Source organism: Alosa sapidissima, chromosome 10, assembly GCF_018492685.1.
Source record: "Alosa sapidissima isolate fAloSap1 chromosome 10, fAloSap1.pri, whole genome shotgun sequence".
Taxonomy (NCBI): domain Eukaryota; kingdom Metazoa; phylum Chordata; class Actinopteri; order Clupeiformes; family Clupeidae; genus Alosa; species Alosa sapidissima.
In genome coordinates this window covers 2696066-2712796 of record NC_055966.1, presented here as the reverse complement: position 1 = coordinate 2712796, position 16731 = coordinate 2696066, and the positions used below count along the sequence as shown (strand labels likewise).

The following is a 16731-nucleotide window of genomic DNA, read 5'->3' as shown; positions in this document are numbered from 1 at the left end:
GATCTTCTCTAACACACATCCTCTACATACTTTCAGCACACTGCTTCTCCAACACACATATTGCACACTGCCCTCTCCCCACATACACAGCACACTATCCCATCTCCCTTGTCATCCCCCCAGCACACACACCAAGACCCCTGGCAGTTGGGTTAGCCCCTTGAGCCGTGGATCTGTCCTGTTGGAGCCGTGGATCTGTCTGTTTCTTCCTTGGTAAGGGAGTTTTTCCTTGCCCCTGTTGCTCTTGGGTGCTCCTTGTTGGTGCCCCTCCCCCAACTTTCATAAGCACTTTCTTATGCAGCCCTGGCCACTTAATCTACTAAACCCCTCTTCTACTGCACTTTTTACCCCCCCCATAAATGCACAAATAGGCTGACACCAAACATAATTTCACTGCATTTCTTACTTCCAGTAACTATATGCATGTGACAATAAACTTCCTTGTATCCTTGTAATTAATTATTACCATATGTCTGTACATGACCCCCCCGACGATATCATCGTCCATCACAATGTTCTACTGTACACATCGTCAAATGCCAATTTAGGGGACATCGCCCAACCCTAGTTAAAACCATCAATTAAACAACAGAATCAGTAGGGTACCAGTTTTGTTTCATTGTACCAGGCCTAATTTATGTCAAAGCAGGCTCGGATAAAGCTGGGAAGGATTAAACACACGGCTTCCACACCGTGGTAATCATGATATTTGAAATGAAAACGGTAATTGTTATCGTCAAATTTTTTATCGCGGTTTACCATTATACCGGTAATCGTTACATCCCTAGTCCCATGTCCCCCGTCTTGCCCTAATGAGCCATTTTAGACCCATCTCTATACATTGTTGCAGCAATGAATCCTTCCCCTATAGTCCATGAGCCACAGGCCCAAAAAGGGGCGTGTCACTACCACTTCGGGGGGGCAAATTCTCACTATATTTTTCTGAAAGCTACATATCTCTGGAGTATAAAATGGTATGATAGCAAGTTGGATCTTGTAGCTTTGTGGCTGTACAGGCCTTCAAAGTTGACCTCTGATTTGAAAAAAGGAAATTCCGCCTATTGGCTTTTTTTTGTTAAACCACTCATAAGAGCCCAGAAAATATCCAAACCTCATTATTACTGATGCATATGTGGTGTTTGATGTTGGCATACATATTTTGAATCATTATGTGATTTTGCCCTTCATTTTGGTTGATAAAATTCAAGATTTATGTGTAATAATGAGCAAATCTACGTTTTCAGAGACACAACGTGTTGCAGCACTAATTGAAATGCCCACTACCTCATTAATCAATGTATTTATACCTTCCTACCTCCCAGCAGAGACTTGAAATACAAATGATTACATAGGTCTGCATTGCTATGCTATTTACTATTTGTAAATGTACTATTTGGAAACACCCCAAAATTCAGTAAATTAGTATTTTATTGAAACTACCCATAAGAGATATTTCAAGAGATCAAAACATCATGATTACCAATCACATATTACCTTTACATTCAAGGAATACCATATGAAAATTGTTCACATCACCACATGTACCCAGCTTAACATAAATATTTATATAATTTTATAATGTCCAGGGCACATGAAATACATACAGTAATTTCCTGTGTATTAGCCGTATTGTGTAAGCCACAGGACAGTGTTTTATGCAAGTTAAAAGAAACAAAACCATATACCATATTAACTCCCCCCGTGTATTAACCTCATAGCTGAAGAAATTTTGCAAAATCATTGTATAAGCTGCAGCTAATAGTTGGGAAATTGTGGTAATTGCATCACAGGTGCTAACATGATCTACATTATACATTTCAGTTGTACTTTTGACTAATAAGAATGTGGGAATGAGATGTAGATGAACTGGTTGGTGAAAATATTCTACTTTGCACATTGTTATCATTATGTACAATTATTAGGGCCCGAGCACCGACGGTGCGCGAGGCCGGGACGGCCTTGCGCACCGAGAGGTGCGAAGCCCTATTGTTTTTGAAAGGATTATTATTATTATTATTATTATTATTAGTAGTAGGGCCCGAGCACCGAAGGGCGCAAGGCCCTATTGTTTTTGTAAGGATTATTAGGGCCCGAGCACCGAAGGGCGCAAGGCCCTATTGTTTTTGTAAGGATTATTATTAGGGCCCGAGCACCGAAGGGCGCAAGGCCCTATTGTTTTTGTAAGGATTATTATTATTATTATTATTATTATTATTATTATTATTGTTATTCTACTTTTTTGCTTTCCTGTTTTTGAGGTAGTTAACATGGTCGAAAATTCTTGAAATTTGGCACACACGTCAGGTGTCACGCATCGCAGTTAGGTACAAGAGCTTGACCCCGGGCGTTCAAAGTGCAGCCCAAAATCGTGTGCGCTGTATTTTCTTTATTTTGCGCAAACAAAAATGTGTGCAAATAGCCTGCGCAATTCTGCTTCATAAACAACAAACATGTGGTAATTTTATAGATGAATAGAAATAGCCTACTGTCATGCAGTTTATGGGGTAGGCCAACTTGGAGTGAACTTACACACGGGAGATTCTTTCTCTAGGCTACTCCTAGCTGAGCAGAGTTGGGTGTAACGTGTCATTAATCACGTTACAGTTCAGTGTTTCCCACAGAATTTAATTCTATTTGTGGTGGTCGGTTTGCAGAATTAACTTGAATGCAAAAGTTTTTAACAAATTAGCGCCGCAGGGTTATGAGGCTAACCAGATTTAAGCACAATTTAGCCTTTTAGTCATCTTCTATGCCTTGCAGGATTATTAATGTTGCCTTTAAACATGCATGTAGGTTCGTTGAGAGACAGAGAAACAAGTAGAGGCTTTACAAAGGTGCACATACAGTAACTCTACAATAAAAGAATTCCATCCAATTGAAATAGTACAACATTGATAATCATTGTGTGCTGGTCAATGTTGATATTGTGGTGGGCCGCCACAAATAAGTCAATGCATGAGAAACACTGCAGTTCATACAGTGTGCGAGCAAAGATATTCAGAATTCTGGGAGGGCGACAAGAATATTGGCAAAAAATTTAATTCATTGGAGTAGGCTGTTTGTTACCTTACTACTGAGTGGGAAATAGTGCACAACTAACTAGCTAATGACTAGTCTGATGTCAATCACAGCACGAATTGATTCCAAAAAAATATGTTAGGCCAGTGTTTTTCAACCTTTTTTGTCACTTTTGACACTTAAAATGTCCCACGGCACACTAACATCCTGTGTGAAGAAAAAATAAACATACCATAGCCTAAAACTTCAAGTAATACACAGATATGGCCTTATTATGGCTTATATGCAAGACCTGCTCAATAAAACAAGCGCACTCTGTTTCATTTGTAGGTGACTATATCTAATTTAATTGTTGTTAATTGTTAAGTTAATATGTGATGATTCTGTGAATACTGGATATGGGGCCCTCGTTGTACAATGCCTGCATACCACAAATAGTGCAATTAATGATGTTTTATAAACAAAGTTCGGGTGGAGCCTTCGGGATGATTGACAGCAATTAACTCACCCACTGCCGCCGCAGGGTAGGCCTATTTAAGCCGACCTCCTTTTCCATACGTCACACGCTCCGACGTTCGCGAAATCATTCAGTCTGCGTATCGTTCGCATTGACAAGACAGCTCTCATGGAACTGGAAATCCACCCAGCGCCAGCAAGGCGTTGACCCTACCCACTGGACAGTGGCTCGCATCCGCAGCACTCTCCATTCCCGCGGCATCGCGATGCCGCATGTCGGATAGGAAGTTCCATCTCCTCCGCCTTCTAACGCAGTCGGATAACCCGGTCTTTTCGCCCTCCCGCTCCCTCACTTTGTTTTCCTCCCCAGACCAGGAAGCAAGCTGCTCCTTCTGGCATCCCGACGCGGTTCCTTCCGCCGGCCATTCAGCCGGACGAAGCACACACCACCAGCCACCTCGCGAACCGGGCACGCCGACAGCACTTTCCGGCACCACACGCTTCAGAGCGTATCATTCCGCTGCTTCAGCCACAGCCACTGCCACGTCAGCGGCTCAGGCCCATTCCCGCCGGATCTCCGCCGTATTTCCGGGTCCAGCCCCACTTTTCCAGACGGCCCCGGTAGCGACAGCGTCGCTACTCCCCCCCCCACTCCTTCTTTCCCTCCCCCATCCACCTCCCCTAGCCAGGACTCGGTCCAGGCCTGCCCCACCTCCAGTCGTTCCGACGACTGCTCCCTCCCTCCCCCCTCTCCCCCTCCCCTTTCCATCCCGGGAGCCACGTCTGTACAGCACGCCTCAACTCACGAAGCGTCAGCTCGAAGAGTCACCTCACTAGCTCCCCATCTCTCTTATGAGTTAGCGAGCACCTGGTCTTAGTCGGCGCCGATAGCGACAGCGTCGCTACTCCCCCCTAACCCTCTTTCCTTCCCCGTCCCACTTCCCGCGACCCTGTCCCAGGTTGCTCCCCTTCCGGTCGCGTCAGCGACCGCTCCCTCCCTCCCCCCTTTTCTCCCTTCCCATCTCTTCCCCGGCTCCGCGCTAGACCAGCCCGCAGCAGCGGGTCATCAGCACTCCGCGAGTGCTTCGGACCACGACGTCCCGTTCCGGCAGCAAAACTATTCTTTAGCCACAGCACAGGCCCTGCCACCGCCTCCTCACGCTGCAGCATTCGAACCACCACCCGTCACAGCGCCCACCAGGAACCTCATCTTGTCAGGTGCAGACGTAGACCTTTCTACCATTCTTCCCTCCCTTCCTATTCCCTCTCATAACCGGGATCTAGTTTGCGGCGAACTGGTTTTTCTCTAAAAAAAAAATTCTGGCCCAGCATCAAAAAACCCTGTCATTTCCCGAGTTCACCATAGCTTTTGCCAACTACACAGAAGTCGTCTGTTTCGTGTTCTCCAGTCGACGCAGATGACTAAGCTAAATGACTACCCGGCCATCATCGCCGGCCTAGCCGTATCCTACGGTGGAGCTCATTTTCATACGTAGGCTACCACCGGCTGTTTTCAGCAAAATGCGCTGCCAGAGTCGGCCTCTGGAACTAAAACCCCTACTGGGGCGCGCTCGATATGGAGCTCCATAACCGCGTTTTCCTAGGACTTAAGCCATCTTGTCCCCTCTGCAATAGCCCCAGTCACGGCGCGGTCGAGTGTCCACTAGTCAACTCATTCCCCAGGGCCGCCCTTTCATCTCGCATCTCCTAAACTGCGCTCAGCAACCCCATCTCTCGAAGACGTCGTATCTCTAGATGCCCAGTGTCTGGCCGATATCAAACTATGGAGGATGTTTTAGACGAATGGAATGGTCTGTGCACGTTCTACGACGACTGCCAATCATCTCCAGAAGAGCTCCAGTTGTACACCGACGCAGCCCCCTCAACAGGCTTCGGAGGCTTTTTCAAAGGGCGCTGGTTTGCATCCCCGTGGCCACTAGAGTTCAGAGAGCTAACAACTGGAAACGAATCGTCAGCCGTGTTCGAACTCTACCCCGTAGCCATCACGGCCCTACCTGGGGGAATGAGCGGACCTCCAAGAGCGATAATCCACAGCGACAACGAAGCCGTAGTGCACGTCATTAATAACTCGAGCTCAAAATCGCCTGCGCTTTCCCCTCTTATTATGCGTCTAATCTGGATAGCAGCCAGCTACCAGCTTATTATAAGAGCCGCGCACGTCCCCGGTTGCCACAATGGAATTGCTGACTCTCTCTCTCGTCTTAAATTCCAGAGATTCAGAAGCTCGGCTCCAGAGGCGGACCCGTACCCTACTCCACTCCCCAGCTTTTCGGAGACCATCTTCCCATAAACCACCCCCTCAGCTATCTTCAGCCCATCACAGCCGACCAAGCCCTTCATGCCCTCGCACCCAGGACCATGCAGTCCTACTGGACTGCTTGGTCGTGCTTCAAACAGTTCCACGCAAAGCACTCACTACCATTTACCAGTTTCGATGCAGTCACCATATCATCATCACCTACGCCCACACTTCACTCGGGATCAAAGTTTCTTCCATTAGAGTCTACCTAGCTGGCATTCATTTCTTCTACAAACGCTCCCACGGCTCCGAATGCCCCTTCTCCGACACCAGGATAGGCTTGTTAATTAAAGGTATCCGTAGGCAACATCCAGTCCCCCAAGACTCCCGCCTTCCCATTACCTCAAGCATTCTCGCCACCCGCCTCGCTACCCTTCGCAAAGGGTCATGTCACCGCATTCCGATTCCACCATCTCCGTTATGTTTCTACCGGCCTTTTTGGGCTGCTGAGATGTAGCGAGTTTACATGCCCTTCGTCTCTCTTCATTCCCGATGTCCACCCGTGCATCGCAGATCTAGAGCAGCTAGACCAAGACACCATTCGATTTACCATCAAACAGAGTAAAACCGATCAGTCCCGAAAAGGACACTCCATATCCATTTAACTCCGCCTCAGATCTTCAGCCTTTCCAATACCTATCTCACTACATCTCATATCGGTCAGCTCAAGCTTCGTCTACTAGCCCGCCCTTCGTGTCAGACGAAGGGCTACCCATCACTCGCCACAGATTCCAGACACTCTTAAAAACCATTCTAGTCAAATCTGGTTTTCCCGCGGATCGCTACTCCGCACACTCCTTCAGGATAGGAGCTGCCACAACAGCTGCGCTCAACGGCTTATCGGAGCAACAAATTAAAATACTGGGCCGTTGGTCCTCGGATGCCTACCAGTCTTACATCCGCTCCAATCTAGCGGATTTACGACTCGCTCAGCAAGCACTTATGTAGTTGGTAGCGGCCTTTCTCTGTGATCTTTTGGGGTGCAAGCGGTCATCGCTCTATCGCGATATCCGCTCCAGGCACTCCGGGACCACGGACAGCTACCTTGCCAAACACGCACTTCTCCCATACATTCTAGTCTAGCTGAGGCAATCATATAGAAGGGCGAACTAGTGAAATGATGTTTTATAAACAAAGTTCGGGTGGAGCCTTCGGGATGATTGACAGCAATTAACTCACCCACTGCCGCCGCAGGGTAGGCCTATTTAAGCCGACCTCCTTTTCCATACGTCACACGCTCCGACGTTCGCGAAATCATCCCCCCTCCTCCCCCTACTCCTCCATTTCACCAATTGCCCTGTTACTCATCCTCCTTACACAGGGGGGTGCAAGCGGTCATCGCTCTATCGCGATATCCGCTCCAGGCACTCCGGGACCACGGACAGCTACCTTGCCAAACACGCACTTCTCCCATACATTCTAGTCTAGCTGAGGCAATCATATAGAAGGGCGAACTAGTGAATACAATCAATGAGAGCATGTGGTTATACATTCTTTAATGCAACAGTTGCTTTTCTGGACCAGTGAGTGACATTTGGGTAATTTTCTGCGGCACACTTGATGATCTCTCACGGCACACTAGTGTGCCCCGGCACAGTGGTTGAAAAACACTGTGTTAGGCTATAGGTTACAAGCTAGTACTGCCACTGTTTTCAGTGTGAAGAAGAGCATCTAGTATAATTAATTACAGAAGGAACGCAACTCGCAAGCGCACTTCACTCAAAGCAGTTCAGTGTTTTGCAAGTTGTGTGCGTGTCACCATTTAACATTGTGAAGGAGGGTGCGCGAGCTGGGCAGCAGCGCTTCCATTAAGGTCTCTTTCAAAATGTCCTGTTACAATTGCAGCTGCTTCCGATTGTTGAATATTTAGAAAGTAGCCTACAGTACATGACGGCATTTTTGAGCTAGTGTGAGAGTCAGATTTTTGGCTTCTGGTAGTAGCTTGCTAACTATGGGCAGCCGTGGCCCACTGGTTAGCACTCCGGACCTGTAACCGGAGGGTTGCCGGTTCGAGTTTATGTTTTAGCAGGCAGCTCACTACGCCGGGATTAGCGTGTGCTTCACCTCACTGTGTGTTCACTGTGTGCTGAGTGTGTTTCACTAATTCACGGATTGGGATAAATGCAGAGACCAAATTTCCCTCAGGGGATCAAAAGAGTATATATACTCTCTTACCTTCTTCATGAGGAAGTCACATTGTGTGAACTCTTCATCATGCGACAGTTTGTAGGACATGCACCTGGAGCCCCTCCTCATTTGAATGACAGTCATTCTAAGCAGATTTGGCACATTCTTGACTTTGGTCACCGAGCGACCATTGCTCGATGCAAGGATGTTGTTGCACTGGAGCTCCATCACATTCACTTTGCCGGAGTTGGAAGAGGCAATCACACCTTTGAAGTCCTGAAAATCCAGGATGTACGTATGCAGATGCCACCTCTGCTGCTGTTCTCCCCGCAATGCCTTCACGCTATATCACAGACACAGTGTTCTTTTTAAAGGGTGACTTCTTGCCAACACTGGCAAAAGTTTAATGAAAGGCAGTGATCCTTCAAGTGAAGACTGCAGACTTCACTCCTGGTATACCGGGCAGCATAATGACCTTTTGGAGGTCAACCCTACGGATTACCTGGTCATCCACCTCTTCCCTTTCCGCATCCAATCTGTAGTGTTGCCTCTCTCTCTCCGCTCTGCTCTTATGCTCCTCCCACTGTAGACAGGAATGGCGATGAGAATTCCCCATGGCATCAGCCTGGTGCTCTGTATTCAGGTGGACCGCATGCTGCAAGCAGTGCTCACACTCCTCCTCCCATTTTTTTTTTTATTTTATTTTTTTAAACGTTTATTTTTCACAAGTTTTCTGAACAATTGTACAAAGTGCCACAGTGCACACAGCACAATATACAGCACAATATACATACACAAATATCCTCTACCCATCCTCCCCAATCCCCATGCATCCTCATCCTCATAACCTATCCGTACAAGTTTATCACTATCATTACTCTGTAATCTATATAACTATCATTACTCTGAAGACAATGAGGCCTTGACTGGAGCTAAGAATGGTTTGTATATCAAATCTACCATGACCAGATTTACCCCATCCAGCAGGTCTCAGATCAGCTCTTTGCCTCTGATGAAAATGTAGGCAAATTGGCAAAGTTTTGTAAAAGCACTCAGTATTACAATGTAACAACTATATGTAGGTACCCACAAATACATAATGCAAGTACAATGATAGTACCTGATAGTATATGTTGTTACACAGGTTGTACCACTGTACCTAATCAGGTAGGTACACTGTAACAGCGACACATTAAAATAAAGTGTTACCGAAACATTCAATACGTTGTCAATGAATCAACCTAGTTTGTTATTCCTGAACAACTCAGAAACATTTACTTCTGCTTGATTGGACCGTGATGCCCACACATGAAACCTGATTGCTTGAGCGTCACGTCTGTAATTAATGCAGGGGACCTCTATGAAAGGCGAGGAGCCACGCGTTACCTTTGACCGTGGGTCCCACGCGTTACCTTTGACCGTGGGTTGCATCTTCTTTGTTTTTGGACTGTTTTAATTGAATGTGCTTTTGTGGGCTGTTAGCTTTCAATAGTCTGCAAGTGAGATGGGTTAATTGGGCCACACCCACTTTGGTGCTCTATAAAAGGTCCTGAGTTTTGGTGTGTGGGAGACTGACTGATTGATGTGCAAGTTGTTGTGTGATGTCCATTTTAAACCAGACTGTTACATTAAAAGGAAGACCTTTTCCCACAAACAACTATCTTGACAGTTTTTATCTTTTAAAAATGGTGGACTATATTTCACAGCTCTACTCTACGTGTTGCATGTGGTATGGCATATTTTGGGTCCGTGAGCACAACTCTTGTCTTTCGGTAACTGACTGGCAAACGCGAAAGGCAGAGCTAGAATTTCAGGTATGCCCTCCTTGGCTAATGTACTGTCTGCCGCCATACAGGCGACTCTCCCGCCTGTATTCTAAATGGCAGATTCTACACTTACAAGAATACTACGATTTGTTGGCGGAAGTAATTACACATAAATGAGCACATATTTTTGAAGGAAAACATAGATTGTGCTAAAAATCAACTCAAAAAATTACACAATGTAGCTTTAATATAACATTCAGGGGACGGCATACGATGCCTCTTGTCATGTGCACATTAAAGTTGCAGTCAGTGATCATACGTGATTTCAAACCCATAACAATTTTTGTCACATTCAACAATCATCTCCTCACAATCTGCTAGCTGCCCACTCTGTGCGTGCACTGTAAAAAAATCCGGTCTCTGTACACAGCCCACGCTCTGAAAACTTTACACAAACAAGGTGGGGTCAGCCTGTCCCCCAAACAAAAACAAAACTCTGTGTTTCTTTGAAAATACTGAAGAGGGGGAGGGATGAGCTACCTCTCTGGTGTGTTTCGTTTGGTCCTTGATTAAAATATAATGTACGTTGTTTTGGACAAAAGCGTCTAGTAATAATTTGAATATAAACATATAAACAAACATGACTTCCTGTGCAAGCGCTTACTGCATCTTTAACATGCGTAATAACTGTAATCTGTAATTACGCTAAAGTAAGCAGTGGGGATTATAATTTATGAATCAGGAATTTACAAGAGTTCATAGTCTCTCATTCATGACTTCATGCATGAACAACACATCAACTAAAGCATGAGGTACAATGGATCAGAGCTAGTGAGCGGAGCGCGAGCGAGCGAGGAGCGGAGTGGATGGAATTTTGCTGGAGCGCGGAGCGCTTTTTTATTCAGAGGCTGGAGCGGCCGCTCTGTCCCACTCCATTTTCGCTCCGATACCGCTCACGCCCAAGTGTGAGGCATGCCCAAATCCACCCTGAATTCACATCTTCGTAGTGTATCCAAGACCGCTACAATTCAAAACAAACATGTTGACCATAATTGTAACAGTTTAGGCATAGCCAGAGCTTTGCTCAAGATAAGCTTTAAAGGCTAGCATTCAGAATCAGGGGAGAGAATAGCCTACAGATCACGAAAACAGTGCACACTAGGCGTGTCAAACACATACACACATTATGGACGAAGCCCCCCACACAAAAAGGATCTCACACGAGGAAGACCTAAAAGGGTAACACGCTACACTAAAACACAGACATTAAAACAGTAAATAAAGGCATTAACACACACAAACAACCCCCAGAGTTCTCCCCTGTATCCCAGAATGCATCGTCCCAGAGTCCGTAGCACATAGGACTAGTCCAGCATGCCGACATTACAGTAAGTTCGTTGGGGATGAAGTTGCTAAATATTTTAGAAAGGAAACTGAAAGTCATAAGGCTTACAAGCGTAGGCTACTTTTCCTACAAAACAACTAGATACTAACAATGTAGAGCAAGAACAACTATGTTGTGACACTGTTCCAGTGAGATTTATTTTGGAATTTAAGAAGACACATTTCGCGGAAACATGAGTGTGCTAGGAGAGCAAAGAAAAACATGAGCAATTTGAATAGCCTACAGTGGGCAGTGCTTCGACTTGGCCAGCTTCACTCGCGGTATCACGCGACTTTAATTTGTATTTTTCCAGTGAGATGCTGTAACAACCCAAACAACCGGTAGATGGCTCAAGTGAGCAGGGTGTCTCGTAAAAAGAAATGGAGCCTGGAAAACCCTACCCAGACTTAACTACAGACTTTAGCAGACTGGTTTAGAAATAATTTAATAGCCAGAAATATGCCTGCCCTGCCCTAATAAAGAAATATTTGGTTAACTGCGAGTGAATCCCGTTTGCAGCCGTAGAAGAAACGCAGGACAACTTAAACATTCTGGTTTTCTCCGAGTGCAACGATGATAGACAGACATAATTTGGACAAAATATAGAGCATATTAACCTCTGTTGCTCAGCCAAATGCCTTCCTGTTACGTCCTGTTATCACGGAGTTAGCCTACAGGCGATAAATGATTTTTGATGGTGCAAGTTTACTTCATTCGTGGTTTTTTTGATTATTAAAGAGTGTTTTTCAGTTAAAGGTTTGACTTCGTGCTTATTCAGTAGAGCATTTAGTGCTCTCCCCAATCCCAGACGTTCACATTGCATGTTTGTTTGTAATGGATGCAACCGCGAGATAGGCTATGCGTTTGACGGCAATGAGTTGTTAACAGACATGAACCAAGACATATAGCCCAGCAGCAAGTCTAGGGACTGTTCGTTATTTATTGAAGGGGCCACCGGAGGAATTTTGAGTGCTTCAGTTGCAAGTTGCATGACCCTCTCTTGCCTGCTAGAAATTGTTCAATGACCCTCCGACAGAATTGTTAAAAAAGACATGACCCTCCCCTGCCAATTGTCGCTGTCTTCCACCCGCGCCACAGCCACACACTGTGATAACGTTCTTCAATCAATCTTTCCCGTGAGATTGCATGCTACCAGTCCTTCCTTTTCAAATGTGTTGCGCCTGTTTGCACAATTTCACAAATAATCATATGTGATTAATAATATGACAAATAATCCCTGTGCACGGGGACCGAAACAATGCATGCCAACTTTTTCCGTGTTTATCACGTATTTTAACTTTCCCCCGCGCTGTCTTGCCGTTTTAATGTTTTCCCGTAGAATATCCCATATTTTAATACTCTCATAACAGCCCTGCCATCAGGCCTGTCTCTGTGTTGCCCTGTTGCTACCCCTTGCCCTTCCAACAAAACAGATGTCTTCAAATCATCGTTTTCCTTGCTTGAAAGCGAATTTAGAGTGATGTTAACCTATTTAAGTTTAACAGCGTGATTGTCGTGAGAGCACGATTCATTGGCGCGTGCATGTTCGGCCTTATGTCTACGTGCGCATTTGAGGCTACTCAGCTACAAGAGAAAGAATTTCCCCTGTTTGTATGTTCACTGCAAGTTGGCCTACCATAACTTACCAAATCTGCACTGTAGACCCTAACTGGCTATTTATATTTTTCTGTGAAATAAGCAAATGTATTTGTTCAACTTTATGAAGCAGAATTACGCATAGGCTACTTGGAACATAATACATTTGACAAAGGACAGATGTATGTTGCTAGTGACAAAATATTAACTTTCAGTGTTTTACGATGTCTTTGTCATGCGGAAGTGTTTTTCCCCATGCATTTATTCTAGGTTACTGTCAGTGACTGACGCGAGAGAAGCGGGGTCTGTGTTGTGTTGCGTTGCTTTAATTTATTTTCATTGGGCATACCGTGCCGTGCCGTCCACAGCTCTTCAGTTCTGACAAAGCCAAACTTACTCCTTTTGAAACAATGAGTGCAGGAAGCGCGTTTGTATGGTTATATTGCTTGACGGGGGGGATCCCAAGCAGCTTTCAGCCATAAGGCTACTTTGAGAACATTTCAATTCACCCGACACTAATATTCAAAATGTTGAAAACTATTTCGGCATAGCCTATAAAGCAGTTTAATTAAATGGAATGTTAGTTGTAAACAAACGAGCTACTTGGTGAGGCTTGGCCTCACAGATGCGCTCGTGCCTTAGATGGCAGGAAAAATCTTCACAATAGGCCTATTAACTAACCACCCGATTCACGTTGGCTGGGGGGAAGGGGGGCCATCAGACATTTGTGTCCAGTTTATCCGGCCCTGCCCCCAACAAATCACACCTTCCCACCTCTGACAGTTTAAAAGAAGTCAAGAGGACTCCTTACTCACAGACCTATTCACAAACCTGCGGCATTTTGCCGTGTTTTGAAATCCTATGCAGCTACAGGAGCTTCCAATCGTGAGGAAGCAATTTTGCATTGTAGGCATAACTAACATGCAATAACGCCGCCAACAACAACCAAAACTAGGCTAATCATTGTCAACATGTAAATTAAATGTAACATTATTGTGAATCAAAAAGTAATTCACGAAGCATTTTAGACCTAAAAGTAGCACCTAAGTCTGGGACAGCTTAAGTCGAGAGGACTCCTAACTCACTAAGACCTATTCATAAACAGCTTTTTTGTGGCATTTTACGTTGCGATGTTTTGAAATGCGTAGCCTATGCGCAACAGGAGCTTCCAATCGCAAGGGAACAATTTTGCATTCATAAAAGGGATGCAATAACGCCACCAACAACAACCAAAACTACTCATTGTTAACATGTAAATTAAATGTAACGTTTCATTGTGAATCAAATTAAAATGTTCTCCTCTTTGCAAACGTAGCCTAGGCATATGGTGACAGATTAATTTTATAATGTTGCAAAGGTAGGCTACTGCATCAATCCATAGGCCTATGTTTCATTAGGCTACTAGGCTATTTGTTTTGCCTTACTCTTTATTCATTTAGGCTAGGCCTTTTTATTCAGTTATTAATCATCTTCCGTCCTTCACACTACTTGTGTAGCGCACGCATTCTCCGACCTGTCACCTGTCACTCATCATCGGAAGAGAGGTGTTTGGAATTCCCGCGTTACAATCGTCAGCCAATCAAGGTGGTCACTTCAGTCAAGCTCGTGCATGAGTAATGACATCATCCATAGCCACGAAGACTCACTCCTAGTTTAGGAGTTGTCTGAAAGGCTTTGTGAATAACTTTTAAGAGAAAACTCCAAGCTAAAATCTTTTAGTGTGATTTAGGAGTAGCCTACTCCTAGTAGTAAGATAAGCCTTTGTGAATAGCCTACGGCCCCAGTTATTCATCATCTTCCGTCCTTGTGTAGCGCACGCATTCTGAGACCTGTCCCCTGTCACTCATCATCGTAAGGGAGGTGTTTGGAATCATGCCCGCGTTACAATCATCAGCCAATCAAGGTGGTCACGCTTGCCCATTTACCCAAATTAATGGTTGAATATTACTGATGATCATTGTTATTTAAGAACATGCAGTGTGCGTAGGGTACCAAAAACATTTTGCTCGTAAAAAAGCATCATAACGCACATTCTGGCGGGTCTGTTATTTACTGTAGGCTGCGCAAACTACAGGCCTTTATTTTGGGCATTCATTCATTCATTCATTCATTCATTCAACCAACCTTTATTTATTCTCGGAGGGTCATTGAGGGAAGCCCTCATTTTCAATGAAGCCGAGATTACAGAAGCGAAGCAAAGCGCTCCACAAACAAGACAACATTCGAGGCCTTCTGTTGAAGAATTTTATATAAAGCCTGCGCTAACAGTAATCCTCCTGCCCCTGATAGGCCTACCACAGCTGTGGATAGTGTGTAATGTTCAAGTAATAACACAATCCAATGTGTGTCTCAATTAGGGATCGACCGATATGGTTTTTTCAGGGCCGATACCGATATCAATTATTACCAAAACAGGAGGCCGATAACCGATATGTAAAACTAATATGTCAGTTGTCAAAAAGGGGGGTAGGTAGTAAAGGCGATATGCTGCAAAAAATTAATTCAAAAGCATTTAATTATGCAAACTTTTCTTTCTTCTTTTGATACACAATTGTCTATCAACTTGCATCACTTGCAAGTGTAAATCTTGTGTATCATGTTAATCCAAGAGCTAATGATAGCAATTATTTTCATAGACTAGGCCTACACAATGGGCTATGTGCTTGTTAAGGGACCTGTCACAAAGAAGATGCTTTGCCATCGTGTGTGTGAGTGCACGAGAGAGGGAGAGGAAGAGGTGCATGCGTGATGGCAAGTGTTACGGTTGAATAGTTTAACAAAACAGTTTTAAAATAGTTCTTAGGCTATTTAAGTATGCAATTTGTGTCCATGTGTAGACTACAAGCTACACTTTTGAGAGCCTAAAGCTCAGGACGCGATTTAGTTCAGGTCGGATTAAATTACGGCTGGCCCTGGGTGCATGTTGTCTTTTCTGACAAGGAGCAAAAAAAGGAGCAATTAGACTTTTTGATGTTCGCTATCGCATAATTTAGGACTTGTCTGTACTATGTCCGCCGTGGTGTCCCGTTATTCACAATTAACGAACGAGGCGGAGGCAGAGAACTCCCGACACGCAGCACCCGAGTTTGTAGGCTAACTAGTAAACAGTAACGTGCATCAATCGGGAATTCGCTAAATGAAGGAAGTGGGTGCTTTACTTATTGATCCGGATCAAAGAGACAATAGGTTACAAAGTGGTGTTTTTGTAACTTCAGTGTAGATGATTGTGATTCATTGCAACTTCAGCAATGTAGGCTACCTTCCTTACCGTCTAAAAATAGCTCCGTACAGCTGAAGCCCAGTCTACAGGCCGATAATTGGTTGATCCCTAGTCTCAATTGTCCCCCGCTGACCACCTCACACATTTCTCTACATTTTGCAACGAACTTACATGACACAATGCCATAAAATATGCCAGTTTTAGGACACAGAATAATGTTTGTAATGATACCAGGTAGGCCTACGTTTAACAGTACCTAACAAGTGTAATGAGCTATTCATTGTCGAAGGTGCATGGTGAAGTGAAATTCTTACTTTGGAAAACAAACATTTGCCGATATCATCGCCGATCATCAGAATATTGCAACAGATTCTGTGTTCTGGACTGCAGGTAACTTGTTAAGCCAGTGGTTCTCAAACTTTTATTTCATTCCCCACTTTGATTAAAGGGGCATGACTGATGATATTGGAGATAACGTGTTATCCCGAGGCTTTTGCAAGTCAGCATCTTCGACGGTGCTCTATTAAAAATATAAGTTTTCGATGTCCCAAACGGAGAGCCATACTTTATTGTTTTTTTGTGAATAGCATCTCTATGCTACTCACAAAAATGTAGGCATGGGGACATGATGAAGTAGGCTATCCAACTGTCGTGTGTTAAATTATTGTGATTACGAGCCAGTGGTTTTCAAACATTATGCGTGACTCGGACATCTAACTAAATGCAACAGGCTCATATCGTCCTAGCATTCGCAAAATGAGGACCAGTGTTTTGTCAAATTGCAAATAGCTATTCGTTTTAACGATTTTTTTATGATAGTATGAAGTGCTTTTTGTATAGGCTA

The 16731-nt window shown here is 44.5% G+C and overlaps 1 protein-coding gene across 1 annotated transcript in view; it reads left to right on the top strand.

The window, feature by feature from the left end:
* Positions 1-16731, top strand: part of cep76 (centrosomal protein 76) — a 73346-nt gene that overhangs the window by 6720 nt on the left and 49895 nt on the right. The window lies entirely within an intron of this gene.